At 38.1% G+C, this 24,554-nt stretch overlaps 1 protein-coding gene and 1 long non-coding RNA gene across 2 annotated transcripts in view; one reads left to right on the forward strand and one right to left on the reverse strand.

Annotated features, from left to right (window-relative positions):
* Positions 1–842: 842 nt before the first annotated feature.
* LOC309691776 (potassium voltage-gated channel subfamily A member 5) overlaps positions 843–24,554 on the reverse strand; it is a 49,952-nt gene continuing 26,240 nt past the window's right edge. The window contains exon 2 of the mRNA XM_082509714.1: positions 843–7,751. The gene's annotated coding sequence lies outside the window, so the exon portion shown is untranslated. The remainder of the gene's footprint in view (positions 7,752–24,554) is intronic.
* LOC309691957 lies at positions 13,446–14,943 on the forward strand. The gene is made up of 3 exons (XR_014272171.1): positions 13,446–13,691; positions 14,393–14,557; positions 14,635–14,943. It is a non-coding gene; the product is annotated as an uncharacterized lncRNA (long non-coding RNA).

A 24,554-nucleotide genomic window follows, 5' to 3' on the forward strand; every position in this document is an offset into this window, starting at 1 on the left:
GGGAGATGCCCCCAAGGGTGGTGGAGAATGACCGAGCTAAGATCCTGTGGGACTTCCAGATACAGACGGACAAAATGGTGGTGGCTAACCAACCGGACATAGTGGTGGTAGACAAACAGAAGAAGACGGCCGTAGTGATCGATGTAGCGGTTCCGAATGACAGCAATATCAGGAAGAAGGAACACGAGAAGCTGGAGAAATACCAAGGGCTCAGAGAAGAGCTCGAGAGGATGTGGAGGGTGAAGGTAACGGTGGTCCCCGTGGTAATCGGAGCACTAGGTGCGGTGACTCCTAAGCTAGGCGAGTGGCTCCAGAAGATCCCGGGAATAACATCGGAGATCTCTGTCCAGAAGAGCGCAGTCCTGGGAACAGCTAAGATACTGCGCAGGACCCTCAAGCTCCCAGGCCTCTGGTAGAGGACCCGAGCTTGAAGGATAAACCGCCTGCAGGGGCGTGCTGGGTGTTTATTTTTAAAAAAAAACTCCCAGCACGCCCCTGCGGGCGGTTTATCCTTCAAGCTCGGGAGTTTGTTGGAGTTTTCTCTGTATTATTGTAGGGTCTTTACCTTACAACATAAAGCACCTTGAGTTGATTGTTGTTGTACTTTGAGACTATATAAATAAAATAGAACTGAATTAAATTAAATTACTTTCTGTGTGCTGTGCAGGGTCCAAAAACTAACTTCAAAGAATCGGTGCAATGGTATTAAATAAGTAACTACAGTGATGTGACCGCTCTACATTAAGAGACTTTCGTACAGGCAAGTCTGTTTGAAATGCAGAAAATTCATTCACTTCACCAAGTGGAAGAACAGTGAAAAGCAGCTAAGCAGCAGATTCCAGTTAGTTTCTGTTTATTTCATAACTCTTCTGCATATATTATCAACAGTTTAACAAACAGGATTCTTTTATTTAAAAACACGATGTAACATTGATGGGTGGAGGTCTAACATGTGAAACACTTAAACCACTTCTACACACAGAAACTTTTGGCTTATTCAGACCAGTTTGGCAGCGCTGTATTTGGGAGAGGTGTCAGTAAAGGTTCTTGATGGAGGGCAGCAGCTTCACACTCACACAGACGGAAACTAATTCCACTACTGCCAGTACAACACAACATCCCCAGGTTTGTACGACTGCTGGGCTAATGCAGTCAAAGTCATGCACTAAGAAAACTTTGCAGGTTTCCAACACAAAGTCACTTTTTCAGACGTGTTGGAAAATGTCCAAAATGCTGCAAAATGTGCGAGCCACGAGCATCAGTTTGTGCCTCTGAGGGGTTTTATCACAAGTGCAGATAAAAAGATTGCCATTCAAATTTAAAAAAAAGATTCCTATAAATGTCTTTATGCTAACTCTAACTTAAACAAAAAGCAGATAAAACCATAAAGTTATTGTACAAAACATCACCCAAACGGAAAGCTTTATGTTGGAAAATCTTTAAATTTAGTTTAGTTTAAGATTGATTCATGATTTTACAGACACTGGCATTTTCAGGTTAATGGGAAGTGGTGTGAAATATGTTTCAGATGGCTTTGATTTGATTGTAATTTTTTAATCTCTACATGAAACACATTAAAAAAGATACTCAAAGAAAACAGCTAAGATAAGTTGTTTAACCAAATGTTGCGTTTTGCATATAAAACCGTGAATAAAAAGCATGATTATTTAATTTTCACAAAAATCGACAGTGGGCCTTATAATTCGGTGCGCCATATGTATGAATTCTGGTTGTGCTTACTGACCTTGAACTGATTTTATGTGGTGCGCGGCGCTCAAAAATTGGTCAAAAAAAATGTTTTACTACGACTTTGGTCAGCTACGAAGCCGCACCAGAGCATTATGGCTACTGTAGTCAGGAGCCTTGCAGAGTAATCTGGATCCAAAACTCCATCTGCTTCAGGTTCCAAAGTCAAACGAGCACTGCGGCATCACTGAGATTTAAAAAACTGTCTAAATTCTCTCATCTTTAATAAAATGATCAGCGTTGCTGCTTTACCAGGCGTAACAATTAAGGCATCCATGATGACAGAATTTATTAAATTTAATGGAGTTACAAGTTAGCAGGAAGTTAGCTCGCTAGTTTCCATCTAAACATGATATAGCATGTTCTGACTGAGAGATTTCTGAAACAAATTAAAACATACAGCTCTGCTATCACTTCCAACATAAATGAAGACAGAAAAGTAAACAGCAGTGACTTTTCTAGGGTTACTGAAGGTGGGCTAGCTGATATATAATGATGTGCTACGTGATCGCTAGCGACACAGTTATGTTAGCATAACATAAAATCAGTGAGGCTGGAGGATGAACGCTAACTTTTTTCCACTCAATAAAAGTTAACGTAAGGGTTCCTGATGATTTTTGACAAATGCAATCGCATGGCAGGATGCTGTAAACGGACCAAACATTAGTCAGGAGAACAACTGAGATAATCCATCGACAATACGAGGTTAGTCATTAATATACTGAAACAACATGGGAATAGAGCAGCTGCAAAAGGATTCAGCATTAATGAATCAATGGTACGGAAGTTGAGGAAGCAAGAAGAATGAGTTGCATAAAGTTTGATTTATCTGACTGTTTTGTTTCGCTTAATGCGCCTTATAATCCAGTGCGCCTTATGGTCTGAAAAATACAGTAATAATTTTAGGAGCTAAAATAGTTTGAATTACTGAATAAAAGATTGATGCAGCTTCATCTCTGGAAATCAGATCTCCCGGAGAAAAATCTCTGTGGTCCTAATAAAACACCATTATCAGATCCTAAATGGAAATAATGATGATTACTGAAGGTAACAATTACTTATGATGTCAGCATAAAGCGAAATTTACAAAACTGGAGCAGGTATGTGCAAAAGTTACTGATAGGTGCCGATCAGTCCTCACGTGTACACCATCTGATTAAACCTATAGAGGACTGTCTGCACCACCTCTATTCGTCAACGCCCGTTTTGTGAATTAAAGCAGGAATATCACGTGACACAATAAGATTGTTTAGTTTGGCAGTCAGAGAATAACAATTCCTTGAGAGGCACAAACTGAATCAAACTGAATAAGATAAATTGCAACTGATTCTAATGATGAGCAGTGTGTGTTTGTGTGTGAAAGAGGTATATGGAGAGCTAATGCAGGATGCTTGTAGGACTTTAGGGTAAGGTTGGACATCTCCGACATCTCCGATCTACACAGTACAGAGTTAGCAGCTTCAAGGGTTGATGGAGCACAGTTCACAGCTACAGAGAGCAGGGCAGAGACAATAAAACAGGAAGTACTGTAAAATCTCAAACAGGCCTATTTTTCTCATGGTTTCTTCATCCTAGTTCACTCATGGTTATTGTTTATTTGTAAAAACTAAGGAATTCCTTTAGTGTTTCACAATAAAAGCAGACACATGTACCCAGATTTTGTGTCCTAGCTCATCTGAGTCAATAATTTCAAAAGTACCAAAATGTTAAAGCTGACTTTCACTTCCAGCCTTGGAGGCAACTTGTTTACCACAGAAAATCAAATTTACAGCTTCAACTCATCTTAATTTTCTAGCATTTGGACATAAAAATCAGAAAAGAAATAACAGTTTGGTCCAAATTAGTGTCCAAGTTACAGACAGGGCCACATTTAGCCCAGAGATCTGACTCCTCCAACTAAGAGATCCAAACCCACAGCCTGGTGCCATAGCCTGGGCTGTACCACCAGCTATGATTCCCATCTTTTATATGCAATATGAAGATGTTTCTGAGTAATTTCAGGCTTTTATCTTCAATAGAAGATTAATAACCATCATCTTTCAAGAAATGATATTTTTATCCACTGGTGACAGGTTTCACTGGTACATGAAGTTATCTGCTGCATTGTCAGGCTGTAGTTTTCCTATATATTTTTACTTTTTTCCACTTTCCACTTCTAAACATATTTATTATTCCACATGGTCTTTCTTAAATATTTGAAAGTCTACATCTTATTTTACCTTTAATTGAACCTGCCTGAGTATAATGTTCAATCTCAAGACTGCTTTTTTCAAATGAAAATATTCTAGATTTCTACTGAAGTGTCAGTTTCAAATGTTTAGTTCTAATGGGTTCCCTGGATAACTTTACAGAGTGCAAAAACATCTGAAGAAGAGTGGTGTAAGTTTGGGACTTTTCATTGCACCAGTATGCAGCATGTTGCAAGTTGTCAAAAATGACTAATAATCATCATTACTGATCCTCCTCAGTGGTGCAGCCTTCTAAGTGACAAAGACATCACTCATGGCCCGCCACTGTAAGCCAAACTAAGGTGGTTAAACACAAGAACCTGCTGATGAGTTTCTTTGATTCATCACAGCAGTATTTTTCTGTGACGACATTTTACCAGTTTTATGTGGAAACACAGAGACATATTCCTTCTATTAAACATCTGAGGCGGTTCCTCAGTTTTATAAATGGATGCTTTATTAATTGTGAATATTTTCAGTATGTATTTAAACTTCTTCACACTAAAATAAAGAAACCTTCTGGGTCTTACAAATGAAGACTGTGAGGAAGAACCTCAAACAAAGACGCCCTGTTGTACGGAAATCTGTTGAAACCAGCCCTTTAGCTCCTGTCACCTCTAGCCCGGTAAACATCTGCTCTCTGGTCAAGCATGAGCACGCTCAGCTGGAGGCTTCATATCAGGATTTCATATCTATCTTTTAGATGCAAACTATAAACCACTGTACAGCACATTTGTAAGGATTGATATACAACAAGCTAATATAATCTTAGAGTTTATAAACCATATATCACATCTCTGCAGTATCTTCTTTCCAAAAGTGCTGAGTGAAAATCTGTGCTCATATTTTGATTATTCTCTCAGTCGGCTGTGGTGGTTGGCCAAAGTTAAAGTGAGAAGAGGCACAAGTTCTTATTGTTATATGGGACAGAACACCTTTTAAATCCAGTAACTGGAGATGGTGTTATAGATTATGTTTAAAATTGGATTTATTAAAGCTTTCCCAGTTAAGTTTCAAGTTTTCTGGCTCGTAGTCTTTACAGACAGAGCTTATTTCCTGTAAAACATTTAGTTATCTTTGAATCTTAGCTTATATAGTAGCATGGCTGAGAACTAAGGGAGACATAACTTTTGCCACTGTGGCCCCCAGACTCTGGAACTCTCCACCTTTGACCTTGAGATCTGTGGACAATGTAGTCTCTGTAGTCTCTTTAAAAAAAAAAACAACTAAAAACTAATCTTTGTGTTTGGTTAACTTTTTTTTTTTGTCTTTTTTGTTGTAAATGCTCTGGCATTTCTTTATGAAGCACTTTGTGATCTCTGTCTTGAAAGGTACTATATAAATAAAATTTTACTTACTTAATTTTGAGGTTTTGGTTTTCAAAGATGGCTTTAAATGGTTCGTCTCACAAAATATAAGTCTAACTTCAACAAAGTATCTTAAAAAGAAACTATTTATATAAGTTGAGTTGTTGTTATACTCAACAAGTCACCTCAGTTATCACTGTTATCAGACAGAAGTGATCTTCACTAACACATTGACTTGTGTCTGACTTCTTTCACAAAGTTTATCAGCCTCTTCCAGACAAAATAGATTTGGATGCTTCTCACCCGGCATTGACAGCTGAGGTAAACAGTGGACTGACAAAGATAGGGAAAGAAAAATCTAGGGCTGATCTGGTCTGGAGTGACTTTGCTTTCTGGGTACACTCACTACAGATGAACAGCAACTAAAGCTTTGAGGTGTCTCAGGGATAAAAACATAAAATATTTAAGTGAAACATTTATTTTTAATTTTTCTGATTTATTGCTAAGTGTTAATATTATTCAAACATGTTAAAAATAGTTTGGATATTATTTTATTATATAATATATTAGTTACAGTGTTTTAACTACAGCCATTATGTGATGTTTTAGATCTCTTAAACTATCTCTTGACTGATTAAAATGTGTTTGTCCTACAGTGGCCACGGTCGCTAGGTATGTACTTGAATTGCAAGACGCAAAAAAACAGAACTCAGTTGACTACAGTCTGCAATCTGCTGACTTCTGGTGGTGATATTTTACACTCTGGAACTTTAATGTTACAGAAAGCCTTTTTTTTATATAAAATTAAATAGGTCAGAAAATGAAGATTTGCTTGATAAAATATTGAACTGGATGTCAACTTGTGCTGCCCTGTCACAGCTCCTGGCGATGGTCATTTACACACAAAGTGTTGTTTTGGTGTGTGTGCTGTTATGTGAGGTATCTGACAAAATGACATTTTAGAATCCTTTAGGATGCCAGTTTAATACAACATCAACATTTCAGTCTCCAAAAAGCAGCAGGACCCTTGTTTTCCCGTTGTTCTGCAAATTCACTTGAAAACCCAAGATATTTCAGTTTTATCACATTTATAAAGCATCCAAAGGAGACGAACACACTTAACTGAGATGTTTAGGGTGTGGACAGTTTTATAGGAACTACCAGCTCCAATCCTTTGCTTAGTTGACTTGGCTGCCCTGTAGAGGTACTACTCATTTATATAATTTTAAAAATAAATATATAATAGTAAATAATAAATATATAATCGATAAGCTGTCATGTAACCCTTGAAATCTGTAATTGCTGGTAAAGTTATTTTATTTTTTTTCATTTTTTTATAAAGCTCATAGAAAAATTACAGTTTGAATGGGTGGTTTTGTTGAGTATGCTTCCAAATAAAGGGTTATTCTAGAAAAACCATTTGTATTTTAGACACTTAACTAATTGACTCCACATTTTTTAAACCACTAGATCCCTGTTTCATGGATTTGTTATCCAGCCATTATTCTGTGACATATTTGAAAGTTTACAGTACTTTATGTCCAATTTGTAAAGAAGACACTCATTCATGTCTCTCTCTACAGGCACACATAATCATGCCACTTAAAGTTGCTTGACTGATATGTAGGAGGAAGTACAAAATAACAGCAAGAAAAACAGGCCACACAAAGGTAGGGAGCACTAAATACTTCGGATTCAAGGCCCTGAAAAAAACAGGAAACAAACAGCTAAGATGAGCTGACACGTGAGAATGTGAGACCCTGAATGCATCTTGCTGTTAGGGACACCGGTCATTTGAAATGCTTCGTCCATTGTTATCTGAGATAGGCTATGGCTTTGGCCCTGGTCACAGCAGGAAGGGGAGGATTTAAGGAAAACTAAACACCCTTTTTACCAACAAGTGAAGGTTCCGTCTTTGTTAAAATTTGTTTTTTGTTTGTATCCCATCATCTCTCTTACACCGTTTTAGAAAAATAGAAATCAGGAAAAGATCATTAAAAAAATAAACCAAAAAGTTCATCCAAAGTCTACATCCACATAACAGCTTCACGTAAATATCAATGATATTGCACAGCAAGGGATTTCTTCCGATATGAAGTAAATCACTGACACAGTTGGTTGATTAAAAAAAGAACACGGTGGGATGTTAAAATGATTGAAACGTTGCATGTCGGGTTTTATTGTTTTTTTTCTTCAGAGAGACAGCAGCAGGATCCCGGGCCCTCCTTCATCAGGCAGATATGTCCTCTGAGTCCTGCTTGAAAAAAGAAAAAAAGTAAAAAAAAAAAAAAGAAAGCTTCAGAAGTATCACTGGTGAGTTTTGGTTGAAGGCACAGAGTTCTAAAAAGGGTGGATGATGCTGATTTTCAAAGCACAGCAGCAGGTTTTTAGTTGTTGGCGTTTCCTGATGGAGGGGATTCATGTGGTCGGATCGACTCTCCTGATGGTTGGAGGGCAGGGCTTAAACTCTCTGTGGACACATAAACAAGAATATGGGATGTGTTAGTGTGGGGAGAATAGAAAAACTAGAAAATATCCACAAAGCATATTCCACTAAAGATCCACAACTTTGATGCCAAAATAAACACTCTGCAGACACATTCGGGCCTAATCCAGGCTGCTTATGGCACTATTGGCCAAGTTATAGCAAATGAGCCAGATGTGACACAACAAACATGATATCTGGCTGATATAAAGAGGTTGCGTGCCTGAGTTGATCCAGCTAAATCCACCAATCAATGAGGCCTAATGTTTTGCAAAATCAGCTGTTGATACCAGGCCACATCTGGGCCAAACAGGTGGTACTTACTTAGGATGCTGCTGTGGCAACTACAGAGAAAAAAAGCTAATCCTCCTGGATACATTCAGAGTTGAAGTGCTTGTTTCTATGGGTGTTTTGACACATACATTTTGGGCATCATGTGACCCAAAGAAACCTGCACATTTGGGCTAAACATTCAGTGCTAATCAGGACGATCAGAGAAAGGCAGCCGTCATTACTGGACCTGAAAAACTCCAATATAAACCAGATGATTGTACTTCTCATAGATCAAAAGAAAAGCGTTAGTTCTTCCAATGACCAGGAAATATGTAGGTTTAGGTGAGATTTTTGGGAGGGTGGGGTGGGGGTCTTTGTATAACTGCAAAAGTTATGAGCTGAGCTGAGCTGAGTCGACACAACTGTCAAATTTAAAGGATCAAATTTATCATTTTGCCACCACTGTCCCCTCACAGGAAGAAGGTTGCTGGTTCAAACCCCAGCTGGGTTCATTCTTTGACTTTTCTTGTTTTCCCTGTAGCTTAGTGGGTCATCTCCAGGTCCACAGTCCAAAGACCTGCATGTTGGGTTAATTGGGGATAATAAATTGGCTGCAGATGTGAATATGTTAATGCAGGATTTAGCGTTACAGTAACTGATCCTGCAGACCCAATGTGCTCCACAGCAGGCTATTCTCCAGATCAGAGACCAACAGGCAGGAAATCACTGACCAATCAGATTCCTGCACAATGAGGTCACCATCCCTGAAGATTCCTGAGAGCTCAGAATGCAGATAGTCAGAGGGTCTGAAGGTTTTTTTCTGGGGTTTAAAGACTTTGTCAGAACAGCTTCAGTTAGAAATTTAGATCCTGAGAGAAACTTTATTCTCGATGTTTCGTTTTGGCCACAAACAATATTTACTATTCTACAAGAATCAACATCTGATCCTAAATCACAGCATCTGCTTGTATTTGGACTTTATATCACATTTGCACACAGTCTGCTTGTCTTTATTTTTACTCTCAGACTGTGGTAACTGGCACCTTCCTTCTTGCTTCAAATAAACTTTATTAATACAGCAGCTCTTTCAGCTTCAGGGCTTTTACTGTTTTCACATTCACACACACACACACACACACACATAGATGAATACACACTGGTTAGTTTTATCACATTGATAACCCCCTGCATGTGATTTCAGATTAGCAGTTAGTTTAAGTGAATCCAGATAAGGAAAATAGATCCTGGGTATTTTGAACCTGCTTCATGGTCAGTGTTGGGGAGTTACGGAATACATGTACCAGTGTTATATATTTAAAATTCAAAATATGAGTATTCCGTTACAGTTACCGCCTAAATGCGCATGATTATTTGCAGGTAGCAGGTACTTAATGCTATCCATCAAGTCTAACAGTCTGCAATCTATAAACTAACTTCAGCTAATGCCAGCTAACAATGTTAGCTTGGTGGCGAGCTAGTTTCCTCTTTGTGTTGTATCTTCTGTGTGTCCTTGATTGTGCATGAATGTTTAAACCGGGAGGGAGAAATGGAACTTTGTCACATTTTTTACTCCACAGATTATAAACCAGTGTGTGAGGGTTTGTGTGGATAGGAAAGAAGCTGAGAGTAAGAGGGCTTCTGCATGGTGGTCGACAGCTCAGGGTCTGCATGTGCCTCCACCCCCACCTTACACCATCTTCCTCGAAGTTAATCCACCAGCAGTGGCAGCAGATGGTGCTGCGAGCGTCCACGGCTGTGCCCTCAGCAGCTCCTGTAGTTATGATTGCACGTCTGAGGCATTAAGTTGGATCAGTGTAATCCACTGCAGCACACTCAGAAAAATTATGGTTCTTAAATGGTTCTTCAGATGTCTTCATGGTTCTTTAAAGAACCATCATACGTCAAAGAACCTTTTTATTTTGTGGATGGTTCTTCAGCTATTACAAATGGTTTTTTAAAGAACAAAAGGTTCTTCATCCTTAGCAATCTAAGTTTGATGGTGTAAATGGCATAAATATTTATTCACTATAATGAGGCTGTGAATTATACTGTATGTTTTCTTTGTGTGCATGTGTGTGCGAAGGGGGAGGGCGGGATACCTGGCAATTACCCTTTAAGAGAAGATGGTAGGAAGCTGAATATTCAAATAAAAGTTAGAAATATTTGCAAACAGTAGACACAATACACACATTCAAATACTGTACTTTAGTTTTAAATTTTAATAAAGCATTACTATTTTCTACTCCAAGGCATTGCTTTTGAGATTATTATATATTTTTGAAAATATAGCATAATGATAATACTAGTTATTGTAAACTTTACAAACCACCCAGCAGTATGTAAAGTCAAATTATAAAATACAAGTAAATAACAATTGCAGAACAGAATGTCAGTGTAATGAACACACACTTCGTTTTGACAAAGCGCACTGCTTAGGTAAATGATCTGAGTAGTTGTTCATCACTGAGCAATTTGTTAATATGTGTTTCGAGCCAAATAAATGACAGGGAGAGAGAGAGTGACGTCAGAACACGTCATACTATAACCTCCCGGGAGCGGACGGAGGGGGTCAGTCGTTGGGATGCGCATGCGCAGACAGAGTGTGCGAGCGGCGGGCCTTGACCTTTCGGGAAAAAAAACCTCACGGACGGTGACAGCGAAACGGATAACAGTCTTCAGTACCTGCTGGACTTTGAAGCTGTGGATTCTGGGACTGTTGGAAAAGGTAAAACATTTTCATTAAAACCTTATTACTAGTGATGGCCAAATGAAGCTTTCCGAAGCACTGAAGCTTGTATTGAAAAACGGTTCATTACTCGAAGCTTTTCAACACAGTCCTCTCCGGTGACATCTGGTGGTGAAAATTTTGAAGAGCAGCTTGAATCTGCAAAATAAAACGGACTGCTCAATTATCACTGCTCACTCAAGAGTGGAGTTCTCTCTGATATTGGGCCACCGTTCCGTTGCTTTGAACATGTAATTGGTTTTGTTTTCTCGATTGGGGGGCTGAAAAAAATGTAATGCGTATCTGCGTAATACATTTTGATCAATAAACTTTCCCTATTTAAACATGCACTATGGTGTGGCCTTTCTTTGCTCATAACTCCTTGATGTTGGTAAATACAATAAGTGAGCAATATATATAATATACATATGAGAATGCACAGCACATTATGGAGTATGCCCCTGCTGTGAAGTCCTGCCTCCATCTACTTGTCGTTTAATCACTGGACAGCTGGACAGGTTCATACAAAATATTAGATGAGGCCAATTGTCCTATACATATTTTTGACCTAGGGGTGGGATTGATTGTGAACTGGAAAGGGAAAATGCTTAGGGGGCTGAGTACGGCTGCATCGTCACTGATTTGTAGAATCATTTTTGATTCGATACAGGATCCGATTCAATTTGATTGGAATCTGGAAAGTTTTGCCTCAGTCAGAAATATTACAATTCTGATCATTTAACAGTATATATCCATAATTTCGTATCTATTAAAAGAAAGCTGACACATGTGAGACTTAATTAGAGATGTAAACAGAGAGTTATGAAACCTGCAGCTGCAGAAGCCAGCGGGAAAAAAAAGAGGCAAACACAGCGCGGACCCGCCGACACACCAAAATCTGATTCTGACGCGTCGGGTCCGCGCTCTGTGTTTACGTTTGTATGCAGAATCCGTAAACCTGCTCCCAGTTACTGTTTTAGCTGCATGGTGTTTGACGACATGTTGTGAGGTTTAACCTGAGATGCTGGCGTTTCAGGCATAATAACGTTAATTTACAAATCGACACAGGATTGTAATGAATCAATATCACTTTATTCAATTTAGCATGGATTGTAATCAGAAAGGCGATAATCAAAACCCACCCCTAATCAAGAACTTGCAAAGTAAAAACATGATCAATGTAAGGTAGCGCTTTTGTTATTTACATTTAAAAAGAGGATTAGTGTTACTGTGCGCTGGCTGAGTCTGTTTCTTTTCTTAGAAATAGTTTCTCCTGCCCTGGAGAAAATCCACTTGCATGGAACAGAAGAGGCTGTGGAGTGCAGGAACTACACTGCAAGCTGGTATATGCAGGTATTCCTGGGTCCTGCAGACTATCACCTAAAAACAATAAACAAAATGATTTTCTAAACTGTAGCAATGTAATGTACGTATAGTGTCAAATACATTGTTGTAGTCTTCATCAGCTTTAATTCACATGGAAGTGTTCCTAAAGTCATATGCTGTAATGATATTTCCATTATGAAAACATGATTTTGGACATTTCAAGTTTTTCACTTCGGCAGAAAAAATGAATTGAGCAAAATCAACTCAAAATATTCCCACACGCCAGAATGTCCTCTCTTCCTCGCTGGCTCCATATCTGTCAGTGGAATGATCACCTCTTCGCTCTCTGTCACCATCAACACACTCCACGAATCCCGTGGATGATTCACTTCCTTATATCCGTTTGAATCAGGTACCGAAGCAGTTACGTGCGTAATGAAGCTTCGGACGTCACTGGTCACGTGACTTTTGCCAAACGAAGCAAGCCTCGACACAGTGCTTCTGAACCAGTGTGTTGTTTTTTTCGACACACGCTCCGGAGCGTCAGCTTCAAGCGGGCCATCACTACTTATTACTGTTTTGTTTTTGTTACTCGTCATTGTAGCTTGCTGTTAATGTTGTGCTAACAGTAGCGATTAGCTAGATACGTTAGCCGTTGATGTCAGCGCAATTTAGTATCCAACTGTTTTCCTAACAAAACCACTGTTATAATTAAGTGAAGCTGCTCCCAGCTAATTTGAACCTTTGGCTTCTAAAATATGTGGTTCAATTGCGTGCTGCGTACATAACCTAATGTCAGCTAGACCGAAATTAAAATTTAATATATTGTTAAAGTCACTAAAATGGCGCCTGAAGCCTGTTGTGGCGTGAGCTCTGTGTCTGCTCTAGAAACTCTGAAATTCTGTAGATCTGAGCCGTACATTAAATACTCACATGAACCTGTACTTTGAATTCTGTATGAGCTGTATAAAATGCAGCTATGCATAAGAGTTTTGAATGAATAATTCGATTAGATAACTCTTTATTGTCTAATCAAATTATATAGAAATGAATAGAAATGTGACATGAGAAGGTGTCTTTGACTGTTCCTGCATAACTTAGTTTCGGACTAGTTGACAAGTTATGCTCCGGTCATTTGATGTTTCCAAGATAGATGTTCTTTTGTAATATAGTTAATTTTTTTTTATATTTCATTTATCCACCATCATACATACAAGCTAAGAAGAGGTCGTTATACTAACAAGAGGTATCAACGCTGGGCCAAAGTTCAGCACATGGTTAAAGTTTGTAATCCAGCCAGGGTGTAAATATCACTCAGCAGCCAGAGCTGAAGCAGGTAGCATCAACAGATAAATCTACTCTACCCGGCTTAAATCACAAGAGCACCTCTGACCAAAAAGCTGTAGATTTTTCTTGTTTGCACAAATTAATCCAGATTCACATTAATTGTGTTCACAGCTCCAACAAAATGAGGAAGAGGAGGGGGAGAAACACAATTAGGTTGAATTACAATTGGATGGAAGGCGAGGACAAGGAGAAGGAAGCTTAGGATGAGGAGGAAGAGAAGCAGCAGGAGCATCTTTAGGGCTCCCTATGATGAGGTTTGTTTCATTAATATGGTCCTCTCACAAAGAAAGATGACTTGTTTTAGTTCACCTACTTCCTGTATTAAATAGTGATGTGCAAAATGTTGTGAAAAACCATGGAGCAGGTATGTATAGTGCATCTGCAGGTAAATGAACATCAAATCTCTAAGACAGACTGAAATCTGTATATTTATCACCCTTATGATAAAACCCACGTCAGCCATTGGTTTATGGACTTTGTATTTTGAAGCCTCAACATTTGCTTTATTGCTGTTGCTATGTTGGGACCATATTAGGATGAGGGATCAGAATCTGGAGTCATGCACACTATTGTTTCATTTAGTGTGTATTCATAAGATTCGTACAGCAGATCCAAGTTGTGCCTTGAAAACAGGAAAGTCGTCTGCATAGAGGAGAACTGTAATAGCAGGCTTTTACAAAGTGAGGCTTTGTGCTCTCGTTTTACTTCTGTCACCCTGTTTTGATGCAGATTTCACTTGAAATCAGGCAAGAACTGGACTTATTTTTTATAATGTGTTCTTGTGAATTAATTGTGTATCGCATATGTTTGATTTGACTTTCTGCAAGACAACAGTCGTCCACTGGCCAAAAAAGTTTTCCAAATACCTCCACGTGATCTAGCCTGGATTTAGAAAAGAATAGCACAAAAAATCTGCACCTCCTGCTTCAGATGAAATTTGTGTTTCTGTGTTCAGAGGCAGCGGTGAGAGGGGAGACCTCGGCTCATCCAGCTGGAGAGCCTGACCAGGACGAGTCGAACATTAACTCAGCTCTTCCAGGGCACCCTGCAGACTCGGCTGTTGGCAACAACGAGGGATGACGTGAACGCCAAACAGGAGTCCATCACAGGTCAACTGCAGGTATGCGAGTCAGACCTTCTGAGGGGGGTTTCACTTCTCTCTCTTCTTTATAATTGACTCTTTTCTCTCTCTTTCAGCTCCTTGTCTCAGAGTGGGAGGGGTTTGAAGCACAAAGGGAGGAACTTGTCGTTTGGTTGGCTGATATGGATGTCTGCCTGAGTGAGGTTGACCAGCTGACAGGAAACACCAGTGAAAAACTGAAACAACTGCAGGTGTGGGCTTGTTTTGATATGACATATATTTGATATGATACATACGTCAGAGACATTATCCTAAACTGAACTAACAAAGGACCATGAGTACAACATGAAATGTACATTACATAGCGTAAGGCTGAAGTTCATTGATCATTTTAATCATAAACTTGTTGAAATATTTTTACTGAACATGCAAATATCTGCTGATGAAAATGTGTTGATTTATTGGTCTGTTATGAAGCTATTGCTATTTCTAATGTGTTTTATCACTTTCTGATGTTTTATTAATTAAACAATACATGTATTATTTGTTGTGTTATCTGTAGCTATAGTATTTATATATATTTATTTATAGTATAGCAAATATATTTAATTATTACTGTTTAAAACACTAATATGTGACATGTATTAGTAGTGATGTTGTGCTGAGGGTTAAAATGCCTTTTTGTCTTTTGGTAACTACAAAATGACAATAAACCATTAATATATGTCTATGCTGTGCTAGTATTTATTTTGCCCTACTCAAATTCAATTTATGATGCATTTTATTTTGAAAGATTTAAAATGGTTTTTTAAAGAACCACTCAAAAAAGGTCCTTCAAATGGTTCTTTTAAAGAACCATTTGAAGGACCTTTTTAAAAATGGTTCTTTAAAGAACCATTTTTAAAAAGGTTCTTTGAAAAACCATTAAAGGTGCCCCAAAGAACCATTTCTTGATGGTTCTTTGGGGCACCTTTAAAGGTTCTTCAATGAACCACTGAAAGAAATGGTTCTTCAAAGAACCATTGTTTGAAAGGTTCTTTGTGGCACCAAAAAAGGTTCTTCTATGGCATCAGTCTAAAGAACCACTTTTGGTTCCAGTTGGCACCTTTATTTTTCTGAGTGCATATGCAGCAGCCAAATCCAGCAGGCAGGAAAACCTTCCTCCTACACTTTCCCTCAACAAATGCTCTCCAAGAGGGTCACGAGGTGTTACCACGACTGACAACACCCCCCACCCCCACCCAGCTGCCAAATAAACACATCAGTCCTGAACTCGAAGCGTGTGAAGTCTTCACTACGAATACACTCTGAAAGGAAACTGCAGGTTTAAATAAAAGGCTAAACTGAGATTTGAAAGGAGAGTTTAATCTCATCCCACTAACCTCACACTCACAGAGCTGAGACGGCACAGCACAGTGTGAATCCCACCAAAGCAGATGGCCTTTCAATCACATAGGCTCTGAGACCACTGTCCTTTGCAGACATGTGTTACGTAACAATAACAACATTCTGCCATTCAGAGTGAACGCTTCTTATAGCTTCATCCTCAGTTTCTTTAAAATACCAGTAATCCTCAGGATCTCAGCTCTGAATATGCAGGAAGAGGATTCAGTGAAAAGTTAGTGGGTCGAGACAAAGTTTACTGTGGTCTAAGGAGCTTGGAAAGAAAAGCGTCTGGACTTCTTTAAGTTGCTTGAAGACGTTTCGCCTCTCATCCGAGAAGCTTCTTCAGTTCTAGGGTCAAATGGTGGAGAGTCCCAGATTAAAGCTCTGTGGGAGTAACCCACCAAGAGGGACAATGGACCCCCTAACGATCCTCTACCTAATCACACGAGCCAAGGTGGGAAGACGGCTGTAGGTCACAATCAACCAAGTTTTCGGGTGCGCTCATTGTGAAACCTATCTTTTTTTTTTTTAAATCACTTTATTTAAATATCAAAATTCACAATTACAAATACACATAATACAAGCACCATGCACAAATTATTCACATCTTATTTTACATTTTACAATAATAAAAGCTCCCACGGCAAGTCGTTTCCTAATTTCATATCTCTCATTTTTCTTCTTCTCAGCTCCGTTACAATGTTTTTACATACTGTGAAACTACTTATCATTTTTTGTTCTATAACACCTTTAGCCCTTGTTTTCCATATGTGTACATTTATAATGCACATCACCAGCCAAAACAATCTTCTTTTATTTTCACTCATCTTTTCTTTAAACAAACCATATCTTACTGGTTTTGTATTATTTTCAATATTAAAACCTAGTTTTTCCATCCTCCTTCTTATTTCAACCGTCCTGTAACATGATATCAATAGATGATCAAGAGTTTCGTTTTCATCACAATTCTCCATAGGGCATTTCTTAGTAGTAACGAAGCAACTCCACAGAACTACAGCTCTTACTGGGAGACGTCCGACAGAGATAAGCCACACTGTATCTCTCATGTTCTCGGATATTACTTTATCATATATGTTTTTAACTATTTTCAGATTTTCTTCTTTTTCCACAGCCTTATATTGTATCATACCTTCATTTTTTTTTAGATTGATTTTATTATATATTTGTTTTGAGTTTAATTGTAAAAGATTTAAGGCATCCAATTTCCACTGATCCACAAGATCCCCAAACACAAGTTTAAAGTATGGCACTCCCATTCGGGCTCTCCCTTTCATTTTTTTCCACAAAGATTTCTTCCCTTGGATCCAGTGGGTGCTTCGCGCAAATGCGCTATATACATTTTTTAGAAAAGGAATCATCAAAATAATGCTAAGATCTGGCGCTCTTAATCCTCCATTTTCTTTTCCTTTATACATTAATTTCCTCTGCGTTACTTCGTGGTTTGTCCCCCAAATCAATTTGGTACACAATTTACTTAATTTAATAACAGTTTTCTGAGGAGGGGGAAAGACAGTAGCCAGAAACAACAACTTTGTGAAACCTATCCGCCCCCTATCATGTGATTTCCTGAGGTCAGATGGCCCAGGATGTGAGTGGGCATTAAGGCGTCTGGGAAGGGATCTCAAAACTGGATTATAGATGGCAGACAGTTGGTGTCGTAAACCACGGACTCTGTTCAAAGATGGTCGCATTTATGTCCACTATGAGTGACCATCTTTGATTCACAGTTTTAAATAATCCTTTATATGATTGCCAAAAAGTTGATTCTGTTCATTTGGATGTAGCATTTTCAGTGGGAGAAACTGACTGCAGGTTTCCCCAACCTTATAAACACCACATTTGCAAAATGACTGAAACTAGCACCACTGACTAACATTAGGCTGTGAGGTCAGTTTCATGATTATTAATATGCAAATTGTCATGACGATTGATTGACAACCACTGATCAAAGACCATCAAAGGCCACTTTAAGCAATGCAGAGCCCTTAGCATCCAACATGAGCATAAAGGAGAGGAAAGCACTCACACGGGTAGGTGCACAGTTTTGCTAAACCAGAAAGACTATCATGAGAAATACTTATGAGCCCCTGAAATGAGACCCAGGAAGTAGTTACAGGAAGAGAGTGGTTGTCTGAAGCAGTTAGAACAAGACAAAGCTATTGACTGGACCACATACCACAGGCTATATCCAGAGGAAGCTACACCAAGTCTGTATGGTTTACCAAAGATACATAATCAGGGTGTACCTTTACGACCAATTGTCTGTATGATCAACTCGGTCACCTATAACATCTCAAAGTTTCTGGCTTTGATCCTCAACTCGTTGGTAGGCAGCTGTGAACACCAAGTCCAGAACACCTTGGACTTTGTTGACAAGGTAAGAGATGTCATTATGGAGGGAGATGAAACAATGGTCTTGTACAATGTTACATCTCTCTTCACTTGTGTTCCAGTCACTGTAGCAGTGTCAGTAGTCCGTAAGAGATTGCAGGATGATCCCAACCTAAGTAACAGGACCACCACTACTAAGTCATTGGTTCAGATATGCAGATGACATCTGGGTGAAAATCAAATCTCAGGTTGTACCACAATTTGTTGATGACATTAACTTGGTGGACCAACATATTGAATTCACCATGCAGGATATGAAAAGTAGCAGGTTAGCCTTCTTAGACTGTGAAATGTCAATCATTAATGGGGTAAAGTTAAAGGTTTATTTTTACCGTAAACCTACGCATACGGATCAGTATTTAAGGTTTGAGTCTCATTATCCACTGGGGTACAAACTGGGTGTCACCAGGATGCTACAACACAGGGCAAACACCATCCCCACAGACACAGCAGCCAGGGAATAAGAAAAACATCATATCAAGAAGGCTCTGAGTAAATGTGCTTACCCTAGCTGGACATTTGTCAAAGCTGGGAAGGCACCTAAAGAAAGCTCCAGGCATTATTAATATCTGCCCTTCATGACATCACAAAGTAGTCTGCAGCTGAGCGTTTGGCTCACATGAACGAGTGCTTTAAAACCTCTGACTGAAACTGTGCCAACAATTTAATCCTGTATTTAATAGTGACTAACGGAGCAATTTATGCACACACAAAGACAGGAGGCCGAGCTGAAGATGTTCAGAGTGAGAAGTGAGCAGGATGGACATTATAAATGAGTCCATCAGAGGGACAGCTTAAAGGTACAATTGTTGTCTTTAGATTTTGCCACAAACCATCTTGTTTGTAATAATCACATAAAAACTGTTCCAGAAAAGGGTTAAATGATTGATAAAAACCCAAACATTTCTGAATCAGCAGCTGTTTTATTCACAATGAAATAAACAATAATACAATAATTTTAAAATGTTGTGAAAAATTTGAAAACATGGTGAAAAGGCTTTTCATCTGGGCTTTGTTGGTGCTCTGGTCGATCTCACTATTCTCCACTAGGAGGAGCTGGAGGATTTGCTTCTCTCCTGTTAGGAGGAGTGTGGGTTGTATTTTTCTTTGGTTGGTTTTTGGTGTCAGGGCACCCAGCCTGTCCTGTTTTGTTTATGCTTTGCTTTGAAATTCAGTGAAATGATCATGGATTGGTTCGAGTCGGTTAAGGCTCTGCTGTTTCTGAGGATTTATGTCTGGAAAGGTTTAAAATGAAATGAAGGAAATGATTTGATGCCACTTCCCTCCCCATCTCACACAGGCTCAACTCTACATGTGAAATTTTACATTAAGATGAGAACAATGACATTTGGGCGCTCGCTCTTAACACTCCAGCAGCTTCATTGCCCTCTGGACTATTTAAAGCTGAGATGTGTTGTTTCATTTGTGTGTGTGTGTGTGTGTGTGTGTGTGTGTGTGTGTGTGTGTGTATTTGTGTATTCATGAGTCCTGTATGTCTGGCGTTACTCAGTAGGAGTAATGCATAGAGAGAAGAGGCTGGAGTTGTGATACATCCTGCTAACCTGGAGGGCTTCTTCATCCACCACTAATTTGAAGTTATCCATGGTTGCCATAGTTACCGCAGCTCACAGTGAAAAACCTGAGCTAAGAGACTAAAAACGCCTGAAAAAATATCTGACAGGCCCATGTACGGAGGCCCAGGAATGACAAATTTCTCTGTAGGTTATTAAACATAAAAATACCTATTTAATTAGTAGATGTACAAAGTATGGATTTTATATTAGCAGGACTGTAAAATCTATTTTATATGAATATATTTGAATGAAAGTACAGTGAAGTCAAACAGCTGAAGCTAGCAATATGTTGCTTCTGTTTTTGTTTTTCCCATATTACCTTATCACATAACCCTTTTATTTTATTTTATTATATTTTTTTTTCTTAGAGTTGTTTGTTGTGGTCAATTTATGTATTTATTTGGTCCTTTATTTATATTAGAGATGGACCAATCTGATATTACGTATTCGTATCGGTCCGATACTGACCTAAATTACTGTACCGGATATTGGAGAGAAATAAAAAATGTAATCTGATCCATTAAATATCACAAAAGCACCTCACAAAACTTGCGACATGGCGTAACTCAGCTCATAACCATAGCACGTCCGAGCAGTATGCGTCACGTGATAGAGCGGCTGTGGCGTGCAAGACCTGTCGGCGGTCTGGTTGAGCATTTGGAGCCACGTTACCAAACTGGCATTTCATCTCCAAGAAAGTTACTGTATCCCAGAGAGAAGTAAAGCAAGTGTGTAAGTTCATCTCTCAATGTTTGTAAAGGATTCCCACATTAAGCTTAACAACCAATATATGGAGCTACTGCCTCTTCTCTCTCCCTCCCTCTCCTGTTGCTTCAATCAAATGTGCTTCAATCATGAAACTGATCAATGATCAGCTGATCGGCTTTTCTGTCCCAACTCCCATCTCTCTTGTTTGTTTTGGCCCACTTTGCACCAGAAAGAGGAAACCAGCGGCTGAACATCATCAGCACGTTTAAGCTTGATAAGCTGTTGTTAGAATTGATTTAATATTACTTTCTACTCGAGGATCTTTTCCTACGTAGCTGACGGCTGGTAACTGTGCAGGGGCGGATCTAGCAAAGTTTAGCCAGGGGGGCCGATAGGGCATTAACAGGGAAAAGGGGGGTACAAAGAAATACTTTTCTTTCTTATTCTCATTTAAATTGTCTAGCTTTTAATAAATAATTATCTGAATCTTACACCCAAAGTTTTAATCCGATGTAAAATGTATAGAAGTCCATTACTGTATATAGTAACTATTAAGTCTAATATACCCTAGTAAGCTATAGTACTTTTTCCTTTGGGAAGGTACCATCTGTGCAGTCTGTAATTCTGTTGAAAAAAGATATTGAATCTATTCAAATATTGTAGAAAAATAATTGATTTCTGTGCATTTTTTTTACACGCGCATTAAATTAAAGTTAATTACGTCATCACAAGGTGGAGGGTGGGGGGTGGTTCCCTGTTTTTTTTGCTGGGAGTTGGCAACCCTATTACTTGGGTTGTTTAGTATTTACTCCTTAAAATACCAGAATAGGGAGGATGGAGTAGGTTTAAGTAAATTAGATTGATCAGTATTGCTGAACTATGAAATATTTTGGGTGCAGTGTATTTTTTGCCTACAGGTATAACAGAATAGCTTCAGTGTTTTGTTTTGTTTTTTTAAACTTGATTATGAAGTTATACAAAATGCAGCAAGATATTAAAAAACAGTTTCATTGATTAAAAAATACACTGTATCGGATTCGGCAGATATCCAAATTTATGATATCGGTATCGGACATAAAAAAGTGGCATCGTGCCATCTCTAATTTATGTTATGACAAAACATTATTTAGTTGTTATATGTATATTTGTTTACTATTACTTTTATAAAACAATTCTTTTAAATTTAATTGATTCACAAATTTTAATTTCTACTTTCAATTGCAACATTTTTTTATTCCTGATTAGTAAACATTTAACTCAAGTCATATGTGATCATATATAACCTTTTTACTTTATCTTAACTCTTTTTTTCTTTTTTGGGAGATTATTTAGTAGCCATTTATTTCATTATTAAAATCATTTAATGTTGTTTTTATGTGTTCGAACTTACAACAAAAAAAATTATATGCCCTTCATTGAAAAATAAACAGCAAGAAAAAACAAAGAAGTGAATACTTTTATTTCTTAACATTTTTTATTCATTTTAATATATTATTTTATTTCAAAACGTGAAATTTTTATAATTTTGTAATTTTATTTAAGGGTCAAATATCGTTGTTGTTTCTGTGACTTCATACATGCTGCCCTTTAATTATGGTATAACTATTTTGGATTTTATTTGGATTTCAACATCAAACACTTTGTTTTTCAATAATAAAAAAACATTCAAAAATATATTTTCAAATTTTTTTTTAGAACTTTTAAGCTTTTATTGGAGAACTTAACTGGAAGCATTTTATAATTATTTCATGATTATTTATTAAAATTCAACAGTAAGCAAATAAATTATAAGTAAGTGAATAATCGGATTCGCTAAACATTGTATTATAATGAGATGAATTATCTGTAATTCTTCCACTGCTATAACAAAATAAATTCAAACAAATTTGTCTAAAGATTCATCTATCTTTCGATCAATCTATCATTATCTATGTTGTTCTATGTAAGTTATATTCAATATAAAGATAAATCTATGGTCTTCAAATTAAGCTCACATTTAGAGTTAAAAAACAGGAAAAGCAGTAAAGCTAAAACTAATAACTATATTTATTAAAAACATTAAAGAATCATTTAAAAAACATACTCGAAGACCTTAGTTCAGGAAGTGTTTCTGCAACCAAAAAGGATCTGCACAGCCTCAGTACAGAGAGAGAGAAATCACACACACACACACACACACACACACACACACACACACACACACACACACACACACACACACACACACACACACCTCACAGCTCAATGCATAAATTGACTGTATCCAAATGTGTTTTCACACCCAGAGATGGTCTGGCCGCTTGTTGCTTTGGAATCATGGGAAATCTGATGGTGACGGGCAGTCAAGAAGAGGACTGCAGCTGTCACAGTATCCTTACAAAATTTTATCAGCATTGCTTTCAAAGATAAAAACAGGAATCAGGAAAGCAGATAAAGTAGTTTCAACCCAATTGGCTTCAAATCAGTGATAAGCAGCTCCTGATCAAAATATATCCACCTCTGCATTACTTTAATGATCATGCATGACTATGCGTGATCTGATATCTGTATATTTATGGAGATTTCTAGCTGACTGGACCAGGAGTTATCCCCCCTGAGAAGGATTTTTGACTCCGATTTCACAGGGAGATGATTTTAATCCCATCTGAATGCAATGATAGATGTATTTCTGATGGAGCTCCATCTCTGGGAAAAAAAATCAGGGTAAACTGTTAATCCTATCTTCTTAATATCTCTCGGTTGTTTTAGCCCTCAGTCTCCCTCAGATAGTGGGTCAAACTGCAAAGCACCAGAAGACTTCCCTGCAGTCATAGAGATGCTTTCATGGGGTTTATCTCTCATGCTTGTGTATGAACGTGAGTAGAGTCGCTTAGAGCCCCGTCAACAAGTTCAAAAAGTGTACACTACTACTAGCAAGCTAAAGAGCACCACTGCAAAACCTATTCATGGATTCAGTCACAAAAACAAATCAAAATTACTCCATCACTTCAAACATGCTTAGCCGCACATATAGCTACAGAACTCTGTTTATAGTAACCATTGTCCATATGTAAATATGTAAGAAAATTGTGTATGTTTCTGTTCTGCGTCCTGTGTACTGTTTGTTTGTATATGTGTCTTTCTGGCTACTGTTACAACCAAATTTCCCCTTGTGGGACAATTAAAGGATTATTCTATTCTATTCTAAACACAAGATTAAGATTTGAACTCTTGTTTTAGGTAATGCCCTAATGATAGCGTGCTAACATAATTATAATGACAATAGTCAAAATGAACCGTTTATACATAAACAGGGTGTCTGCAGGTATAAGAGACCTTTTAAATGCTACTTTAAAAAATATTTATAACCAACTTGCAGCTGAGATAGTTACCCATGAAAAGTAAATAAATACTGTGAATCATAATTTTCAAGCCATTTGTGATTAAATTTCCATCTTCCAATTTCAGCATACACAAATGAGTACACCTGCTAGCAAGACCTTCTCCCACTAAACTGAAGCCTAAGCACTGGAGCCTTCTCAAGTGACAACCTTCATGACTGAGATGTGAAGCCAACACCGCAGCTCCAACACCTGCAGTTCCTCTAATGTCCAGCAGAGACAGCAGTGAGTCAGTCCCCATAGACTCCCATGTAAAAAATCCAAATATCCAACAAGATGGGGGCCAAAATTTTTTTCACAGATATTGTCCAAGAAATCTGTGATATAATAAAAGGAGTGCTTTCAAAACCACAGATGTAAAGCTCATGAACAAAGGTGAATGGATCCATACGAGTTATCTTCTGGACACAATGAAGATTCATGGAAAACCATCCAACAGGTCCTAAGAAATTCTAGTCTAACCCAACCAACTAAATCAGTGCTGCGCAAACATTGAAAAAAAAAAAGGTTTTATTTTTTCGTTTGTATTTTTTTTTTCAAGAAACTGTCTGAACTGAAATCCCATCAGTGTCATTG

The sequence above is a fragment of the Aulonocara stuartgranti genome (genome assembly GCF_965226115.1).
Source record: "Aulonocara stuartgranti genome assembly, chromosome: 17".
NCBI lineage: Eukaryota > Metazoa > Chordata > Actinopteri > Cichliformes > Cichlidae > Aulonocara > Aulonocara stuartgranti.